At 41.1% G+C, this 22452-nt stretch overlaps 1 protein-coding gene across 5 annotated transcripts in view; it reads right to left on the bottom strand.

The window, feature by feature from the left end:
* The window catches only part of cacna2d3a (calcium channel, voltage-dependent, alpha 2/delta subunit 3a), a 782368-nt gene that overhangs the window by 547608 nt on the left and 212308 nt on the right, over nt 1-22452 (bottom strand). The gene's annotated exons all lie outside the window — the stretch shown is intronic.

Below are 22452 nucleotides of genomic sequence, written 5' to 3'. Positions count from 1 at the left end.
AATGAGGGTTACTAGCACCTTAAAACCAGTAGCTTCGGGGAGACAGGGCTTATCAGCCATGGTTGGCTGCTCATCCAGGAGAAGGAAAACTCTGATCTCAAACCTCTGCTGCCTTGCGGCTATACCCACTCATGGGGAAGGCTTCGGGAGTAAACCCTGAGGAAAAAATCCAGAGCTGGAGTCCCTACATTGAGTTCAATGCTGACTGGCAACTCCTGCGATGCTGCTGGTGCCAAACTGTATCAGTCCCTGCCGTTCCTTTGGGTTCATCAGATGCACGGAAAGGGGGAGCTTGCTATGTGGGCAACAGCTTGCTCTCCATGTTGTACTGTCCATGTTTGCGTATCTAGACAGCTAGGATACAATTACCATGGTCAATTCTGACCGACAGAGGCCCTCACCCTCATAGCCTTAAGGTAATTGGCAATGTTCTTCCCTCCCTATTAGCTGTTATTTGTGACTCTCTGTTTGAAGTTACCCTCTGTGCCTTCATTGTTTGTTTGAAACATCATCAATCTGACCTTTGCACTTAATTCTGCTGTTGCCTGCGACATACTGCGCCTAATTAGTTCCTGGCCCACTTCATTAACAAAGTTCACTTGCAGTTCAAGTAGGTATGTTCTCAAGGAGAACCTAATTCCAAACATCCCCTCTTCCTTTACAAAGGATAAGTCAGGAGAATAATAATATTCTCTACTTGTCTGAAAGGTGGTGTCACTTAAAGAGCTCAATGCCATGCAAGGGAAATTAATAAACTTGATTGGCGTTCATTCACTGGTGACCCACTCTCTCCAACAAGAGTTTATTGTGACTGTCCTGCTCCACCTACAAAATATACCAAAGCAATGTGCCAACAATTTTCAACATCACCTCAGAACCTGCAACTTCCACCAGCTAGAATGACAAGGGTAGCAGCACAGGGGAAAGCCACCATCTAGTTACCAGCCTCCATAGTATCCAAGACATCTTCAAGGAACGGTGCCTCAGAAAGTGGCATCCATCTTTAAGGACCCCCATCACCCAGGACAGGGGTAGGCAACCTTAAGAACAATTGATTTTCTAGCAAGCGATATTCATTAATTTGAGGCAAAACATAACTAGATGTATTTAAATGGATAATTCCCATATTTCAAGGTTTTTACGGCATTTATCTGGCCCCCCGTCTGCTCATTAATATGTGATCCGGCCCACAGAGGCAAAAAGGTTGCCGACCCTTGACCTAGGACATGCCCTCTTACTATGAGGAAGAAGGTATAGAAGCCTGAAGGCACACACTCGGCAATTCAGGAATAGCTTCGTCCCCTCTGCTATATGATTTCTAAATGGACATTGAACCCACGAACACTACCTCCTACTTTTTTAAATTTCTGGTTTTGCCTACTATTTTTAATTTAACTATTTAATATAAATAGATATATTTACTGGTATTCTTTTTTCTATATTTATCATGTAAATGCATTGTACTGCTACTGCAAAGTTAACATTCTTAATATTATGATCTCATTAAGGTTAATAATGACTATTTGTTCATGCTAAGAGACTGCATAATAACTTAATTTAAGGAAAAAAGAAAACAAATGACAATTGGAACAAATGCAGCAAGTGGTTATAAAGGCAGTTAATAGAAAACACAATAGATCCTAGTCAAGCCATTACAGAACCTTGGAGAATGAGTTAATTTCTAATTGTTAGATTGCTCGAAATAGGCACAAAAATCAAATTTTACTGCATTCATTGGTCACCAAGAAACTTAGGATATAATAAGATAATTTGTAGGATCAGTAATGAGATAATCAGCAATTATATCACTAAAATCACGCAGTGAAAAATCATCAAAGCTAAACATCCTTGCAATTCCAGCCCTTAACGAGACAGAGAAAAAGCAATCATCCATTCTTGAACGTCAAGATTAAGTCATTGTGTTGCAATTTTAAGCAACAAATGGCTACTAAAAGTATACTTTTAAAAGCAAATATTCATTAATATTTTAATGTCCGTTGTTATGTCTGAAAACTTTGAAATATAAAACAATCATGCTTAACAGATCGTGCTTAATATGCCCTTTGCTCCCTACACAACTCCAATTGACCTCAATGCATTTCTGCCACTACTGTTCTGTGGAGAGTCATCCATGAACACTGACTAGATCTTGTGATGCACCCTGAAGCTTTATGCCCAAGATATCTTAATAGCCTTTTCTTCATACTATTTGTCAACGACCTTTCCAATTGTTTCTAAAACTCATTGTTGATTTGAGATACTTAACATAATATTTGAAATAAATTAAAATAATTTTAATAAAACAATCATGTGTTGCAAATTAAATTAATTAAAATAAAGGGAAAACAAAGCACCTTTTCTTTTATTTTTGGCATTTGTCTTTTCCACTTTGATCTTTACAAAAGTCGTTTTGTTTTTCCTTGGATGTTTCAATTTTCTCCTCATTTAAAAAATAGTCTATGCTTTTATTCCTTCTACCAAAGTGCATGTCTATACACTTCCCAACACCAATCTATCTGCCACCTCTTTGAAGGTTGTCTAATCTGCAGACAACCGACTTCACCATACACGGCCTGCTAATCCCCCTATCTTCGTATAATCTGCAATCTTAGTCACAAAGCTATTAATTCCATCATCTAAATTGTTGAAGAATAATGTAAAAAGAAACGGTCCCAATGCCAACTGCTGCAGAACACCACTAGTCACTGGCAGCCAATCAGAAAAGGCTCCCTTTATTCCCACTCTTTGCCTACTACCAATAAGCTAATGCTATATCCATGCCAGTATCTTTCCTAAAATACCACGGGCTCTTTTCTTGTTAAGCACCCCCATTTGTGGCTTCATGCAAAGACCTTCTGAAAATATAAGTAAACAACATCCACCAACTCTCCTTTGTTTATCCTACTTGTAATTTCCTCAAGGAATTCCGACAGATTTGTCTGGCAAGAATTTCCCATGCTGACTTTGGCCTGTTTCATCACGTGCATCCAAGTACCCCTAAACCACAATCATCTCCAACATCTTCCTAACTACTGAGGTCAGGCAATCTGTCTATAATTACACCCTTTTGCTTCCCTCCCTTCTTGAGGAGTGGTTTGACATTTGCAATTTTCCAGTTCTCATTCTTTGAACATCATTACTAATGCCTCCACAATCTCTTCAGCTCCCTCTTTTAGAACCCTGGGCTGTAGTGACTTATCTATCTTCATACCTTTCAGTTTAACAAGCACCTGTACCCAATTAATAGCAACTTATTTCTGCCCCTCTGACACTCTTGAATTTCCAGCATTCTGCTGGTACCTTCCACAGTGAAGACTGTTGCAAAATACATATTCAGTTTGTCTACCATTTCCTTGTCTCTCATTACTACCTCTGCAGCATCATTTTCCAATGATCTAATATCTATTGTCACCTCTCTTTTACTCTTTATAAATCTGAAAACACGCTTGGTATCCTCTTTGATATTGCTGGCTAGCTCTCCTGTTGTTTTTAAAAGTTTCCCAATCTTATAACTTCCCACTAATTTTTGATATGTTATATGCCCTCTTGTTTGCTTTTACATTGGCTTTTGCTTCTCTTGTTAGCCACAAATGCATCATCCTACTATTGGAATACTACTTCTTTGGGATATATCTACCCTGTGCACTCTGTATTGTGCCCACCAACTCCTGTTATTGCTTCTCTGCTGCCATCCCTGCTAGTGCCCCCTTCCGATCAATTTTGGCCAGCTTCTCTCTCATGCTTCTGTAATTCCCTGTCAAAACTGTAATACTGATACAGTTGACTTTGGGTTCTCCCTCTGAAATTGCGAGGTAAATTCTATCATATTGTGATCACTGTCTCTTAAGGGTTCCTTTACCTTAAGCTCCCTAATCAAATCCAGTTCATCACATAACACCAATCCAGAATAGCTGATCCCCTAATTGGCTAACCACAAGCTGCTCTAAAAAACATCTTGTAGTTATTCTACAAATTCTCACTCTTCAGATCCAGCACCAACCTGACTTTCTCAATCTACCTGCATATAGAAATCCTCCACCATTTGACATGCCTTTTCTATCTCCCTTTGTAATTTGTAGCCCAGATCATGGTTACTGTTCAGAGACCTGGATCTACCTCCCATCAGGTACTTTTACCCTTGCGATTTCTTAACTCAACCCATAAGGATTCCACATCTTCCGATCCTGTGTCACCTCTTTCTAAAGATTTGACTTGATTGTTTTTGCCAACAGAGGCAGGCCACCCCCTCTGCCCATTTGCCTGTCCTTTTGATGCAATGCATATCCTTAAACATTAAGGTCACAATTTCTTTGAGACACAACTCAGTGACGTCCTCAAAGTCATACCTGCCAATCTCTAAATGTGCTACAAGATCATCTACTTTATTCCATGGACTACATGCATTCATAATCAAGGCCATAAGACATGGGCCTTTCAGCCCATTGAATGCCCTGTTCTGTCATTCCATCCTGGCTGATCCTGGATCCCACTCAAAACCATACACCTGTCTTCTCACCATATCCTTCGATGCCCTAACCGATCAGGAAACTATCAACTTCCATCTTAAATATACCCATGGACTTGGCCTCCAATATAACACCTTTGTGCTGTATTTGTCACCCATTTTGATTTTTCCTTCCTTTTACACTGCAACTCATCCCAGCTCCTGCAATTTGGCCCTATCATCCACCTGTCCTTCCTGACAGTCTCACTATACACTGCTTCTACTTGTAAACCAACAGCCCTGTCACTCTGGTTCCCATCTCCCTGCCAGATTAGTTTAAACCCTCCCAAAAGCTCTATCAAAACTGCCTGCAAGTTATTCATTCCCCTCGGGTTCAGGTGTGACCCATCCATTTTGTACAGGTCATACGTTCCCCAGAAGAGATATCAATGATCCTCAAGTCTGAAACCCTGCCCTCTGCACCAGTTTCTGCCAAATCATCCCATTCTTATCCCTCCGGCACATGGAACAGGCAACAATCCAGAGATTGCTACCCTGGAGGTCCTGCTTTTCAGCTTTCTACCCGACTCCCTAAATTCTCTCTTCAGGATCTTCTTGCTTTTGCTCCCTATGTCAGTATATACCAAGACTTCTGGCTACTCACCCTCTCCCTTTAGAATGTCCCGATACAAAATGTCCCTGACAGTGGGACCATCTGATTGACTCTATAAAGTCCACAAAATCTCGTGTCTAGTCCTCTAACTATGGATTCCCCTATCACTACTCTAGTCCTCTTCTCCCTCCCTTTGCTGCTGAGCCACACCCCCTGACTCAGTGCCAGAGGCTCTGTTGCAGCTCCTCACCGGCAGGTTGCCCCTCTGAACAGTACTATTGAGGGGACAGCCATAGGAGTACTATGTACTGACTGTCGATTTCCCTTCCCTCCCCTGACAGTCACCCACAGTAATCCTTAACATGCTATTAAGGACCTTGCCTGGTGTTTAGTGAATAATAATATTACACTTATTGCTGTTGCAGCCTTCAGCTGTGAAGCTAAGTCAACAAATGTCTGAGCCTCCTGCCTGATTATGCCAGATATGAATGATTAATCTTTGTGTTGCATTCAGCTCATAATGCTAAAATGGCTTCGCAGATTAATTTGAAAGTCAGACCTTAAAGAAAATGTATCTGACCACGTGAATTCACCATTAGGGATAAACAACAAATTACCTACAATGGAACAGAAAATGTTGTACATCTTCAGCAGAGCAGGCAACATCTGTAGATATAGAAATAGAAAGAAGAATGGCGAGTCCAGGGTGAGAGCGAGATGCCATATCTGACATCCTTGATTTCTAAGCTGCAGTTCACTGGTGCAGGGGTCAGATACATGCTGCTGTGCTCACTGCAGTTAGCAGGATATTATCAGCAAGTTAGCCATGAACACATTCCTGTTCAGAGTTTTCATTCATCTGAAAGGTCATCAACTTGACACTACCTGTTTTCTTCCCTTCAGATGCTGAATGAGCAAATCTTGCTCCATCACATGGTGCAAAGCTAATAGAAACTTATACAAAAAAAATACTGGCTATAATAGCTGTGAGAGCTGGTTCAACTAAGTACTGAGCAAAGGGGTATGAATACTTTTTCAAGGCACTTTATAAAGAAGCAAGAGCAGAGACAATAATCTACAATGTTGATACATCCATCAAAATAAGTTTATATGATGAAAATCTTATAGTATATTGCTTTTAAATTTAAAATACAAAGAATAAGTAGTTCCTATCATGTTATTCGAAATTTGCAAGTATTGTTTTTGTTACATTCTAGGAGTGCAAGATCTTTTCGATCCATTGCAGTACAGATTGAAGTGCCATTGAAGGGCCTCTTGAATAAAACAATCTCTACTAGTTAAATAATCTCTATGTTCAATTACTGTCAAAAATGTCCATGAACCAATAGAAATTGACTCATGAATAAATTTTGAACTATTGTCTAATTTCTAATGCCCTTCTCCAGGTAGTTTAAATAAACCACTGTCTTTGGCCATCCAAATTCATAACTCTCCAATGGAATTCCTTCAGTCTTGTTCCTGTCGCACTAAAACCACTAAATCCAAATTGCCCTATGCCTTAACTTCACCCCTCCCACCCTCCTGTTTTCACCTATCACCTACCACCTTGTACTTCTTCCTCCCCTCCCTCCACCTTCTTACTCAGACCCCTCACCCTTTTTTCTCCAGTCCTGAAGAAGGGATTTGGCCCAAAATGTCGACTGTACTCGTTTCCATAGATACTGCCTGGCCTGCTGTGTTCCTCCAGCATTTTGCATGTGTTGCTTGGATTTCCAGCATCTGCAGATTTTCTCTTGTTTGCCCTATAATCATCAACCTGTATCTCTCTCCATAAATGCTGCCTGATCTGCTGAGCATTTCCAGCAGCTCTTGTTTTTATTTTGTTTATTTCATTGTTTTAATTTTGTTTTTATTTACTGTTTATTCTTTTTGTTTCAATATTCAATGATTATCCCTAAATGCAGAGCATTATCCTCCACTACTGTATATCCTTTTGTCTCAGTTATTCCATTCCCCAGGACTACTTCTTTATTATGAAGCAGCCTTTCCTGATTCCAACTCCACCTATCCCATTTCTCACACATGCTGTATAAACCCACACACCATAGTTTGGTAAAATAATTCCCTAAACCCAAGTCAGCATCATATTTTATTTGAACTTGACATCCTTTTCAATCAACTTCCTATCTAATCCATCATAATCTTCTGTTGCCATCCCTGAAACAATGTCTGGTTGTCTTCTGCAACTGCATTTTAACATGTATCCTTTCGCCAGTAACCTTGAAATGGGCTTAACAAAGGTCTTCCTTACTTTGCTGAACATTACATGCCTTAATTCTTTCAGAGCTACAGAACCTTCATTAAACCCATTACACTCATTCATCATATCCATCCTTTTCAGTTTCCATTGGGTCCTCACTTGCCAACGAATTGGTTTTGAAGCACTTGTCCTCTATTACAAGTGCTGCCGTCACCATATTTTGTTGCCTCTGAGGCAACCTCCAGCTCTAATACCAAGCTCCGTTCTGAGTCTGCTTTTAAACAGTTGCTAGCGTTATATATCATGTGCTGAAACATTCCAATGCACTTAGCGGGGGAGTTAATGAGGTTAAAAATTAGACCATATTTCATACTGAACTTGAGAGGGAGAAGGTGGGTGTGAGAAGAGAGGGAGAATGAAAAGGAAGGAGGGGGGCAAGGGTAAGGTGGAGTATGAGCTGGAGGGATAAAGAAAAACTATTTAAGGAGAGGTGAGAAGATGGAATGAATTCCAGTACCTATTGATTTATTTTGCTTGTTTAATTAAATTAGCATGTATTTTCCCATTGCTGTCAGATTCCTCCGAAATTGTGGCCTTGCAGCTGATGTCTCTTTCTTTTCAGACCCCCATCTCTCTTGAAAAGATACTATTTTCACTATCTCCTATTATTGCTTAATTCCGACATTTGTGAAAATAGATTTTTCCCGATGGATTTTTTTTTTGCCTCGCATAGAATTGAAGTCAGTACTGAATAATTCTGGGGTAAGTGAAATTTGGTGTTATGCTTATTTTAGCAGTCTCATTGCATTCGGAAGCAAAGAACCAACACTAATTTTTTGTGTTTCCTTCCAAATAAGCACAGAAAATTCCTGCCTTCTTGCTGAATCACCTGAAGTGACTCTATAATCTTGTGGAGTCAGGACATAAACTTTGCACACAATTTCAGCCCATACCTGCCAGGCTGGAGGATATAAATCTGACCAGATGGACAAATTTAAAAGGAATCTGCCTTATGGAAAGCAACTTAACACCGGGAGCCAATAACTTCAGCCCTTTAATGAAGCAAAATATCCCAAACTTTGCACAGGAGAATTATAAACAACATAAGAAAACAAATAAAACTGCAGATGCTTGAAAGTGAAAGAAAAACATAAAATTGGAAGAGCAGAGCACTGAAAGAACTCAGCCAGGCAAGCAACATCTGTGGAAAAAGAAAGAAGCAAACATTTTGTTGTGTCTGTGCACATCTGCACATATATAAAGTAAAAGCACACTCGCAGGAGATGGCTTTAACTGGTGTATTCACATAGCAGCGAGACCATAGTACCAGTTACATGGCTTTAACTGGTGTATTCACATAGCAGCGAGACCATAGTACCAGTTACATGGCTTTAACTGGTGTATTCACATAGCAGCGAGACCATAGTACCAGTTACATGGCTTTAACTGGTGTATTCACATAGCAGCGAGACCATAGTACCAGTTACATGGCTTTAACTGGTGTATTCACATAGCAGCGAGACCATAGTACCAGTTACATGGCTTTAACTGGTGTATTCACATAGCAGCGAGACCATAGTACCAGTTACATGGCTTTAACTGGTGTATTCACATAGCAGCGAGACCATAGTACCAGTTACATGGCTTTAACTGGTGTATTCACATAGCAGCGAGAACATAGTACCAGTTACATGGCTTTAACTGGTGTATTCACATAGCAGCGAGACCATAGTACCAGTTACATGGCTTTAACTGGTGTATTCACATAGCAGCGAGACCATAGTACCAGTTACATGGCTTTAACTGGTGTATTCACATAGCAGCGAGACCATAGTACCAGTTACATGGCTTTAACTGGTGTATTCACATAGCAGCGAGACCATAGTACCAGTTACATGGCTTTAACTGGTGTATTCACATAGCAGCAAGAGTGAGAGACGGAAAAATGCACATAGACAACAGCGCATGCGCAGACAGATCAATACATAGTACTAAGGTGGGGGAGGGGGTCACAGCTCTAAAAGAAATAGATCCATACATTATGCTTCCTCCCTTTTTAGACTAATGCAACATAAAATTGTATATGTACAAAACATTCAATTTCCCTTTCACAAACATATATTCCAAATAAACACGTTTTCACAATAACAGTCCAGAACTAACTTCACAGTTCTAAAGATTCAGTCTTTAGGGTGGCACTCTGTTCCTTTATGAATAGTACCTTTGAACCTGTTGAGTGGCATCAGGTTTGGCATGTGTCTTATCCACAATAATGTTCTCGGTTTCCGGCGTCACGTTGCTGTCAGTGACAAGATCACCACTGAGAGCTGAGTCCAATGGCTGTAATGTGTCCACGTGTACGTCAGTGGTCCATTTCTTGTAACTATCCTACTAGGTGTCCGCTCTTCATCTCAACTGTACCCAGGTTCAGTTCAGTTCAGTTTTAGTTTATTGTCATTTAGAAACCACAACTGCAATGCAGTTAAAAGATGAAACAACGTTCCTCCAGAATGATATCACAAAAGCACACAACAAAACAGAGTACACCAGAAAATCAACATAACGTTTGGTAACCCTCAAATCCAGAGTTCGGAGAGGCTGCTGCATATTAATATCGTGCTACCATCTTAGCACGTTCCCCGGAAAGGAGCTCCAAATCCACCAGACAAAACAAGATTACCCAGACACACCAAGTCAGGAGACCAACTCTACCACCCAACAAACCAAAAACTAAAGCTACAACACCTACACAAAACCACATAGTTACATATAGTTATAGTTAACATGTAGTTACAGCAGTGCAGACAATACCATATTTGATAAAAAAAAACAGACCATGGGCACAGTAAAAATAGTCCAAAGATGTTAAAAGACTATAAGTTCGACAGAAACCACCACACAGGTGTCCTTCACGCAGATTTTCCAACACTCTGGTGCACAGTTTAGAGGGAACGACAACACGAGATCCACACATCAGCATTCTTTGGTCTAGACTCACTGAGAACTCTGGAAACATAGAGTTACCATGAGGTGGCCATCCTTGTATGGTGATGTCATAGACATTTGACAATGTCAGGTCATTCCTTGTTCTCTTTTGTATCTCAGAATTTGCTGTCGGCAACTGAGCCACCAATAAGGTGTGGAAAACTTCTGCTGGGTCTTCTTCTGTTACCAGTAGAGGAAGATGTGACAAGCCACCAGCATTGCTGTGTTATTTGGTACCCTTGAACTCTAATCCAATAGCGTGGGCTCCTAGGTATAGTGCTCAATGTTGTAACCGGGTGGCAGTCATCACTGGAACTTCCTTCCTGGGATTGAAACTGGACACAAGGGGCAGGTGATCTGCCATTAGAGTAAACTTTTGTCCGTAGAGGTAGTGGTGGAATTTCTTCATTCCCTATACTAGACTAAGGGCCTCTCGGTCGATCTGTGCGTCGTTGCATTCTGCACTCCTCAGTGATCTTTAAGTAAACACAATCGGGCACTCACATCCATCTTTGATAATGTGTGACAAAACGGCACCAATGCCATAAGGGGGTGCATCGCTCGCCAGTCTAATGGGCAGGGATGGGTCATAATGGATGAGCTGTTCATCAGACTTTATGTCTCTTTGTTTCCTTGAATGCTTTTTCACATCTTTCTGACCATTCCCACTTTGCTCCTGTCTGTACCAGTGCGTTCAGTGGATGCAGCACTGTAGTAATGTTTGAGAGAAATTGGTGGTAGTAGTTTACCATGTCCAAGTATGACCTGAGTTGTGACACATTTTCTGGTTTGGATGCCTCTAGCATGACTACAGCCTTCTCTCGTGACTTATGTAAGCCATGCTTGTCAATGCCATGTCCACAATATGAGATTTCATTCTTGAAAAACTCACATTTCTTCCTCTTTGCGCGCAGACCATACTCACTCAGCCTGGTAAGCACATTACCATGAATCTGGAGGTGCTCTTCATCAGTCTTGCCCGTCATGATGATGTCAGTCTTTGTGTCCCAGGATATCTTTGAGCACCTAGTCCATTGCTCTTCGCCAAGTTGCTGGAGCTGATGCGACACCAAAGACAAGACAGTTATACTGGAACAGTCCCTTGTGAGTGTTGATTGTGAGGAACTTACTGCCTGATTCCCATTTTCAGATAGCCTTGTGACAAGTCAATCTTTGAAAACCTACCCCCATCTGCAGAAGTTGCAAAAATGTCTTCTATTCATAGCACAGTTGATGCTCACTTTGAAATCCCCACGTATGTGAATGGCTCCAGCCTTCCCTTTTTTGATCACCAGGATAATGGGCATGGCACAATCACTCCAATCAACTTCGGAGAGGATTCCAGATGCCTCCAAGCTCTGCATTTCAGGCATCCACTTTAGGATGTAGTACGCAAGGCACTGGATGCTCTTTATGGAATCTTGGTGTTGCTGTTTCATCCAGCTCAATTCTGGCCTTCATGCCTTTGAGTTTATCAAGCACCTTCTCATTAGCATTAAGCAGCTGTGCCAGTCTCTGGTTAGTGCTACCATTTGGACTGCCATTGTCTGTTGATGTCACACTGAGCGCTTTGATTGAGTGCCAGTGTAGGTGGATTTTTCTCAACCATTCATGTCTGAAAAGTGCTGGCCCTCCATTTGTCAACTTCACTTTCAATTTGTCTTTGGAGGACACTTTTTCATCTATGTAGGTCTTTAACATCACTGCGGTCTTTTCTAATGATATCTTAGAAAACAATCTGTTGTAGTGAGCCTCTGGAATTATAGACAAAGCTGACCCTGGATCCAGGTCCATCTTCAGTTTTACACTGGACACAATTATTGTGATCCAGATGATTTTGTGATCTGCTTCAATTATACAATGTAGTTCTGGGCATGACAGCTCACCTTTGTCAGAATCAATGTTGTCTAATTCTGTTTTACATTCAGTAACTTCGTGCATTTGCTGAGTTTTGTGTTTGATACTTTTGACTTAGTTGTGCTTTTTGTCTGGTTTGCACACTCTCTCTATGTGACACTTTCAGCAGACATTTACTTTGAAACAACAGCCATTTGCTTCGTGGGAGGAACTGCCACAGCGAGAATATCTTTGGCTTTTTGCACCATTCAGGGACATTTTGTGCATTTCACATTCTGACTTCCTTTTCTGTAGTTCTGCTGCATCCTTCATTGCAGTCTCCAACAATATTGCAATGGTCAATTCCCGTTCTAAGGTTAAGTCTCTTTCTGCCAGTAGACTATGCATGCCACATACAAGTCTGTCCCTTAATACATCAGGAAGCCCATCCCTAAAGTCACTGTGCTGGTAAATTTGTGCAGTTAGGCAATGTATTCAGAAAGGCTTTTATCTTTTGACTGGTTCCTTTTGTAAAATCTATATCTCTCAGCTATTGCCAGCAGTTTAGGGCTCAAGTGATTTTGTAAAATGCTAACAATTCCATCAAACGTCTTACTTGCTGGTTTTGCAGGGGTTACGAAGTTGCGCAAGAGACTGTACGTCCTTGCACCCATTAAGCTAAGAAGTGTAAGGGCGTTCTTTTGCTCCACAACATTGTTCACGTTACAACATAGTTTAACCCTCTCAATATACAACTCCCAGCCTTCATTAGTGCTGTCAACTTTCCCAAATGAAGGCTTCACCATGTTATTTTCACTTTAAATTCAGCACATCTTCCACTGTTAGTCACACATTTGTTAGCATCTGTGATGGCCTTTTCGTGCTGTTCAACTCTTGCTGTTTCATCCTGTAACTGTTGGTGCAGTTGGTGGTATTCTCTGATTAACTCAGCGCTAATTTGTTGTGTCTGTGCACAACTACATATATATTAAATAAAAGCACACATGCGCAGACAATAGATCAATGCATAGTGCACATTACAATTTTGGGTTAGGGATGCTTCCTCAGAAGTAGAGGAAGAATTGAGGGATATCAAATTTGAAAGCAAAGCTTAGGAGGGGAAGAAATGTGTAAGACAAAAGACCTTATGGAGATTGGACTCTGGAATACCAAATGTAATTAAAAAAAGTCAGAGAGGCAGAACACAGAATGATTTAGGAGCTTTGGGCCTTGGCAACTGATGACATTACAACTGAACCTGAAGCTGCTAAATTTGGGATTGATCAAGAGGGTAAAATTAGAGATGCACAGATATTACGAAGAGTTTTATGACTGTTGATATTGGCAGACATAGGGGTAAGGCGAGGAAAGGAGTTAAAAAGAAAGATAATTTTAAAGTGAAAGCCATGTTGGATCATGAGCCAGTGCAACAGAACATAAGGATAATATTCAATTACACAAGAGCATAGATTCAAAGTATATTTATATCAAAGAATGTATAAATTACGCACCTTGAGATTTGTTTGCTTACAGACGGGCACAAAGCAAGAAACCTGAAAAACCTGATCTCTCTCTCTCTCTCTCTCTCACACACACACACACACACACACACACACACACACACACACACACACACACACACACACACACACACACACACACACACACACACACACACACACACACACACACACACACACACACACACACACACACACACACACACCAACATTCCGAACCAGAATGAGTCCTTAGATCTGCTCCTCAGAGCAGCCAGAATAGGCCCAAGCCTCAATCTCAGTTTATCAAATTAGCAGGGCAAAAACACAGCGAATCTCACAGAGACGACAGCTGCTGGAGCAGTTTGCAGCCTTGGTGCTGCAGAGAGAGGAATGAACATTGCAGAAGAGTGAACAAAGTCAGCCTGACCCTTGCCTCCGGTGTAAACACTCGGGCTTTCCAGTCTATCTGGACCGGTGTTTAAATTGTTCAAGCACCAAGTAGTGCTTCGCTCCAGGACCTCGCTCCTGGTGCAGCAATGCGCTCAGTCCGCACAGCCTTCCTGTTTCTGCTTGCTTCTTCATTGTTTACAGTGATAGTTTACCACAATTTACTTCAGAAAAGGTGACTTTAGTAATGTTTATCATCGAATTTCTTGCCTTTTGAACTACCAGTGTGCTTAAACCGGAAGTAATAAGGAATTTGGTTGACAACATGTCTATGGAAGGTAGAGATGAGCGGGGTATACCTTCAGGGGGTAGATGAGGATTTTCAAAACAGAAGAGTCAAGGCAAAAGTGAAGTGAAATTGTGTTACAGAGGTAGAAACAGCTGGTCTTAGTGATGGCACAGATATGTGGCTCCATGCTCTACTTAGGATCAAATAAAATACCAAGATTGTATATAATCAAATTTGTTTTCAGACAGGAGCCAAGAAGAAGGATGAAGCCAGTATTTAGGGAACTAAGTCCATGATCAACACTAAAAGCAATAGTTCAGTCTTCCTGATCTTTAGTTGGAGTAAATTTCTGTTCATCCAGTGTATTTTGAAAAAGATTAAGTCAAACTGATGAGATTGACCAAGAAAGCTGGTATCTGCTATTTCAAATAGGTTGCTCAATCTGGGAGAATGAAATTTGAATTATTTATCATCCCATGGAAAAAATAATCACAAGTCAAGAATAAATGTAACCTGGTATTGATAACCTCTATCCGATGAACTCTACCCACAAGACTGGATAAGCATTTCCAAACATAAAAAAGACAAATCAAATTGGCATTGCCCTTGGATGTAGGATCAGGAAATTCAAAGTCAAAATACCATTTGATATCACCCTGCAAACAGTTAAGCTCCATTGTTTGAGGTAGGGTCATTGTACTTCGAGACAACTTGAACTACGTGCTCGATTTTATTTACATGAATAATTTAGAATATAAACAAATAGTGTTGTTAAAATTGGATTGTTTTCTTCAAAAGCACTCCTGCAATGTAAATATGCTCATGTTTAGTCATTGATGTTTGAAATTAGGACTGCCTCAGATAGTTCACTAATCACCACTTCAAAAATGCAAACGTGTATTGAACTGGTCAACATACATGTTGTAACTTAGAGCTTCACATTATATTAGTTAATTGTCTAATATTTAGATATACATATAATTAGAATAAATAAAATAAATTAATGAACATCCATGTTTGATCAGAAGATTACAACTTTGTCTATTTTAGCAAAAATCACTTTATTCTCATCTGAATCTTTGCTAAGGGCATGGTATTGAAGACATTTTTATTGGTGCTTAGTGCGAGTTTTGATAGCGTACTGTATTGGCAGTGTTCTCAGAATGGATATCCACTTTAGTGATCTTTATTTTGGCTGTCTAATTATGCTTCCACAGGACAATCAATGGTTTAACTGTAGATTTAGCCAAAAATAAGTATGTTTCTGTTATAAAGGAACTCCACACCATAGATTGATTGTATGAAGACTTAGAATTATATAGCAATGGCATTTTTCAGACAAGTCCCAGAATACTTCTGACACAATAAAATGCAATCACCTTTGATCTATAAGTGAACACAATGGTTACTTTCCACACAGCAACTGCGAGACATTATTTTTTGTAGAACCAGTTGAAGGAAGAAGTTTTGATCAGAACCCTGCTGTGCTTTTCAAGTGCTCTTATTTTTAACATTCCGGGGAATCAGTGAAAAGGGCAGAAAAGTCATTGGTTCAACTTCTGATCCGCAGTTCCAACACTGGATTTCCAGTCCAGAATTTTTGAACTTATTTATTCACAGTATGTCATTCTGGCACTTACTGTCCAGCCCTAATTGCCCCTGAACTAAAAATTAGTGAGGCTGGAATCACACACAGACCATGACTGAGTCAAAATAACAGATCTCCTTCTCTGAAGGACACTGGTGATCCAGATGGGTTATCACAATAAAATAGTTAAGTTAAAAATAAGTAGTGCAAACAAAAACAGAAACAATGCAATTTACAGTAAGGTGTTTCCTGCTTGGCGTTGCTGCCTGCCACACCTTCAATAGTGCCCTTAAGTCAGCTACAGGGTCATCAACCAGGGACCACCATTCATTGATGTGTTGCTCCCTTAGCCCTGGTACATCTCCTGGTAGTGGACTCTTCCATACCACCCCGTGCAGCTTTCAATGGGCTTAGTTGTCCCCCCCCCCCTCAAATTTCTGTCTTTCCTCCTCAGCCACAGCCAAATGCTGCTCTTTACTAACTCTTCAGCCAACTCTCTAGTGGTACCCCCCCCCCCCCCCCCGCCCGAGCCTCGCTCCAGTCACAGGCCTATCATAGAGTAACCTTGCTGTCAATCAGCCGACGAAGCCTTGGCATCCTACCTCCACAGGGTAGACGATGGTCCCCCAGCCAGCATCCTCACACTCAGCTGCCAGGTCTGAGTACTTCAGTACTTCAGCCTCTTCCGCTCGTGGGCAGCCTCCACTCCTTCCTCCAAATTATGCAATTTAATGTGGATAAATGAGAGGTTATCCACTTTGGTTGCAAGAACAGGAACACAAATTATTATCTGAATCGTGGCCGATTAGGAAAAGGGGAGGTGCAACGAGACCTGGGTGTCATTGTACACCAGTCATTGAAGGTGGGCACGCAGGTACAGCAGGCAGTGAAAAAGGCAAATGGTATGTTGGCATTCATAGCAAAAGGATTTGAGTACAGGAGCAGGGAGGTTCTACTGCAGTTGTACAAGGCCTTGGTGAGACCGCACCTAGAGTATTGTGTGCAGTTTTGGTCCCCTAATCTGAGGAAAGACATTCTTGCCATAGAGGGAGTACAGAGAAGGTTCACCAGATTGATTCCTGGTATGGCAGGATTTTCATATGAAGAAAGACTGGATCGACTAGGCTTATACTCACTGGAATTTAGAAGATTGAGGGGGGATCTTATTGAAACGTATAAAATTCTAAAGGGATTGGACAGGCTAGATGCAGGAAGATTGTTTCCGATGTTGGGGAAGTCCAGAACGAGGGGTCACAGTTTAAGGATAAAGGGGAAGCCTTTTAGGACCAAGATGAGGAAAAACTTCTTCACACACAGAGTGGTGAATCTGTGGAATTCTCTGCCACAGGAAACAGTTGAGGCCGGTTCATTGGCTATATTTAAGAGGAAGTTAGATATGGCCCTTGTGGCTAAAGGGATCAGGGGGTATGGAGAGAAAGCAGGTACAGGGTTTTGTGTTGGATGATCAGCCATGATCATACTGAATGGTGGTGCAGGCTCGAAGGGCTGAATGGCCTACTCCTGCACCTATTTTCTATGTTTCTATGTTTCCCATGGGATGGTTAACTCAATGAAGAGGACTGTCTTGGCAGCCAAAGGCCACAGTACTAAGTCTGGACTGAGAGACGTGGAGGTGATTTCTGTGGGCGGGAGCACTCAGTGCTCTTACCAGTCTTAACAAATGGGATGAGCTGCTGTCCCGCTGGGGAAGGACTGCTTCTCACATCGTGGCTGCAGGTCTCCAGGATCTCTGTCAATAGTGAGGTAGTGATCATGTTTTCAATGTCCATTTAGAAATCAGATGGCAAAGGGGTTGCAGTATTTGTTTCTTGTTTTGTGTGGCGATACCATAAATTTTCCGTTAGTGTTTCATATTTGTGGGGGGGGGGGGGGGTTCCCTGTAGGCTGGATTTAGCTCCCAACCTTTCATGCCCTTGAAACAACTCCCTTCAGCATGCATATTTATATTTATCATTTCTGCTTTTTAAATTATTATTATGGTGTTCTTTATCTTTTGTGAGTTTTCTTGTGCTGCATCAGATCCAGAGTGACAATTATTTCATTCTCTTTATATTTGTGAAAAGGAAATGACATTAAACAATCTCGAATCTTGAATCTTGGATTTGGAATAAATATCTTTGCTGGTGTACCCACTGAACCCACTTGAAAGATTCAAGATTCGAGATTGTTTAATGTCATTTCCTTTTCACAAATATAAAGAGAATGAAATAATGTATGCAATAATTCTCCCCTCATTCAGCTGGCCTTGCCATTTTCCTGGCACATCTGCATGATTTCTGTAGGGATATTATTAAGCAAAAAAAAAATACAATTAGTGCCCTTGTGGATAGTAGGGTCAGTGCCCCCCTGCCCTTGTCTCTGCTTCTGGGCACTCTCTCAGTTGGCACTTGGTTACCATAAGAAAAGAATAGAGAGAAGATTCAAACAGATAAGGCATCTCCTCATCTAGTAGGGCTAAACTGAACTGACCAGTGCATTCTCCTGCTCAATCAATAAGTTTCATGTTATAAATAAGGTCATGCAGAATCTGTAATACTTCAGCGCAAGAGGTAGCTAGAAGTACTCCTTGGAGTATATGAGGATTCCACTAAATCTCACTTCTAAACAATGCTTACTTGTTGGCGCAATAACCTAGATTGTGGGGTCCATGGCAAAAGAATGATGCTCATCACAGACCTCAGATATACCTGCCTATAAAGTCCTGGAGGTCTGTGGTGTGGTTTTCGGCCTTCCCAATTTCAGTTGGTGTTCAGGCAACAGCTCTTGCACTACCTTAATGTTAGCAGGAGTGAGGCCATTGAGCAGCTAATCACAACAAAATGAACCGTAGACACTAGCCAAGAGACGAAATGGGAAACCTTCAATTAACTTGTAAATATTCTACGGAGCGAGAAATAAGGATTGGAACATTCACCCAATTGAGCCATAGGTTGAAATATCAGAAATAAATTAAAAATTTTGTCAGAGTGGCTTTAAACTGGAATTGGATGTTATGATTTTCTGTATTTATCTGATCTTCTCCGTGGATTGTCACCTTGTCGTGGTGGAGAAGCTTGTGTGGCCCTGAGATCCCGAGAACGATGCCGTCTGGAGCTATGCTCCTGGTAGGGTCACCCATGGCGGTAAGGTTGAGGGTGAGGTCCCTGACAAAGAACAATCCAACCAAGGCCTCAACGGTGGAACAGGCGGATGAAGTTACTTCGAACTCAACCATGCCACTGGAATCAGTTGGTTGATTTGTGAAGTTTCGTGTGCTTCTTGGAGTGCAACATCAAGTACACGTTAAACAAATACACGCACATGCGTCTTCGCTCTGTGGAAGCGGAACGAAGACCATCATCCTCGACCTCAAGGGATAGCCACGACGACGATTTATCTGATGTTTCTTATTTATTTCAATGACAGAAAGCAACCATGCAGCTTCCAACAGTGGTGCTATCTCCACACCCTCTCTTAGTTCATTGTACCTGATTCTCTTAACATATCTTTGTGTAATTATTTTGCCACCTACCTATACTAAGAGCTAACTTGCAGTAGGCAATTCACCTACCAGCATGTCTTTGGGATGTGGAAGGAAACAAAAGCAACTGGAAGAAATCCACACAGTTTGGCAAGAATATATAATATCCACAGTATCTTCACCCGAGATCAGGATCAAATCCAGGCAGCTAAAATTGGGATGCAGCAGCACTAACAACTGTGTCACCACACAATGCTATTTCGCTCTTTTAGTACAATTCAGCAGGAGTTTTGCTGCAGCAATCCTTGAGCTGTTTTCCCCTGGGCAACTACAGTAGCTTTCATATTTCACTGTTTGATGTTTTTGATGCTCCATTGATCAGCTCATTGTCAGTCGATAGAGCACATGATTTACTTTTTAGCTTACACAGCAAGGTTGTGATGCAACAGGCAGGAGAGAATTCTTCCAAAGACATTCAGTATTCCAAGGTTAAGGCAAGAACAGCACATCAATAGAAATGTCTGCATCAATATTTCTAAATAGTTCAATTCATCTGCAGAGAATACATAAGCTCAATAAAGCAGTGAAGGAAATTATAGCGTCAAATTATTCCATTAGATTTTCCACACTTCCACTCTAATAGAAAGCACAGATTTTTTTTCACTCCAGCACAGTTTGAATATTAAAATTGCAATTATACACTTTATATACATTTGTGACCAAGTAGCAAATTTTAGTTGTGACCACATTGTGGGATTCATAGTACATGAAACCCTTAGCTTTGATTCGGATTCAGTTTATTGTCATTTAGAAACCACAAATGCAATGCAGTTAAAAAATGAGACAACGTTCCCCCAGAATGATATCACAAAAGCATTTGACAAAACAGACTACACCAGAAAATCCACATAACGTTTGGCAATCCCCAATCCAGAGTCCGGAGAGGCTGCTGCGTATTAATATCGCGCTACCGTCTAGCGCCTTCCCCGGAATGGAGCTCCAAATCCACCAGACAAAAACAAGACCAAAAACTAAAGCTACAAGACCTGCACAAAGCCACATAATTAAAGCATATAGTTACAACAGTGCAAACAATAGCATAATTGATAAAAAAAAACAGACGATGGGCACAGTAAAAATAGTGCAAGATGTTAAAGGACTGTAAGTTCAAAAGAAATCACCACAGTTTACAGAAGTCCCCAGGGTCCCGACAGACTCGCCATCCCACGCCGGCGGCAGAAGGGAGTACCCCCGCTATGGACTTCCAAGGTAAATTCCAGGATGAAGGATGAGGCCAAGCACTAGAAGCTAAACAGTATTTAGGAATCAAAAGTCAATATACAGGACTTTTTGAAGATGCAGGACCTATTAATAATACTGTTAAAAATGTATAATGGAAAATAAGTGTGGTCCATAGGAATATCAAGTACATACACAAAGCATATTTTGATCCTACATGCCTCCTCAGGAATATTGATTCTAATTATCAAGACATGGCCTGCATCAAAATGCAGAGGTCGCTTATTAAAATGATACCTGGAATAAAAGATTACAATTATGAAGAAGGGCTACCGAATTTGTGAATCTTCTCCTCTGGCCAGGTGGCAAGAATATTTACTTTTTTAATACTCCAAGAGCACACAATATAATCAGCCTGCTTCAATGCTAAGTGGCTCATATCTTAAAATGTACAATATTGCCCAGGTGTGTATTGTTCACACAAAAGCAATACGAATCTAATCTGGCTAATTACCACCCAATCACTCTACTTTCAGTCATTAGCCAAATATCAGAAGATGTAACATTAAGGTTATCATCAGAGTATATGAATAACCTACTCACCAAGCCAATTTTGGGTTTCCTCGGGGCTATTCAGATACAGTTATCATGACAACCTTAGTCCAAACACGAACCAAAAAGCAAAATTCCATGAAAGGTGAGAGAGACTCTCTTTAAAATCTCTCTTTTAAAGCAAAGCAACACTTTGTCAGTGCTGATATATATATAAAAATAAAATAAAACAACTAATATAACTGTGCCCAGAACACACATAGTCTTACGACTCAAGCATTTTTTTATTTTATTTGTGCACAAGGAGAACAGCATGGATTGTTGTCAGCCACAGTGTTCCGATGCCAGGGCAGAAAACCTGCTATTTTTATACAGAATTGGCTTATCAATTACAGATATTGACAGAGGTGTCTCCAGCGGTCTCACTTCAAAGGTCTCAATTGTTATCCTTGCCTGGATGTTGTCTTTAACCCTTGCCTTACCACAATTTCCATACTCCCTCTTCTTTGTCCTGTACAGGACAATATAAATCTTACTGAATTTCAATAACGCAGAGTCTTTGAAACTCCATGACAGTTCCATCAGGGACAGTTGGCTGTTGATATCAGTGATGAGCATGGAACTCCTGGCTAATAATGGCACAAGTACCACCTCTCTCGGATAACAGAAAGTCTAGCGATAGTTGATTTGGCGGGTGGGAGGGGTTGTGTGTGGTGCGGATTGCCAGCATTTTAGCAGTAATCTCATTGCTGAGCTGGTTCATATCACATAGCACTAAGGCTTTGTTAGTAGCCAGTTTCTCCAGCAGCACTGAGGTCATGTTGAAGCCAGTCTGGCAGGTTCCCAGAACAGGAACGCGTCAATCCAGAAATGCTCAGTCTCCATAATCCTTCAATGGCAGCACCACATACTAGGACGTAGAAAGAGAGTGGGCAGATAGTCCATCTATGGTACTAAGTAGGCCAGATAGCAACAACCCTTCCATGGTCTTGGTTCAGGCCAAAGACCCCACTTTAGAAGGGGTACCCATGGCAGCCAGTAAGTACCATTAATGAGATTCAGAGGGTTACCAGCAATATAGACACTGTGTGTACTGTTACCAAAGTCTTGACCCGTCCTTTGATGCTTACAGTCACATACTTCATCCCTATCTCCATGAAGAGGCTTTGTACCGGGGCGGGGGGGCAGTTATGGGTTATGCAATCGTTGTAAGCAGGTTGATAACATCCCTCCAATCAGCTGCATTAGCAAGACTCATTCCTATGGGCAGTGCCGTCCCATGCTCCCTTTACAGATCGAATTTCGTTATCAAAGT

The sequence above is a fragment of the Hemitrygon akajei genome, chromosome 19, assembly GCF_048418815.1.
Source record: "Hemitrygon akajei chromosome 19, sHemAka1.3, whole genome shotgun sequence".
NCBI lineage: Eukaryota > Metazoa > Chordata > Chondrichthyes > Myliobatiformes > Dasyatidae > Hemitrygon > Hemitrygon akajei.
Note: the sequence above shows the minus strand (reverse complement) of the source record. Positions and strands in the feature narration are given on the sequence as shown.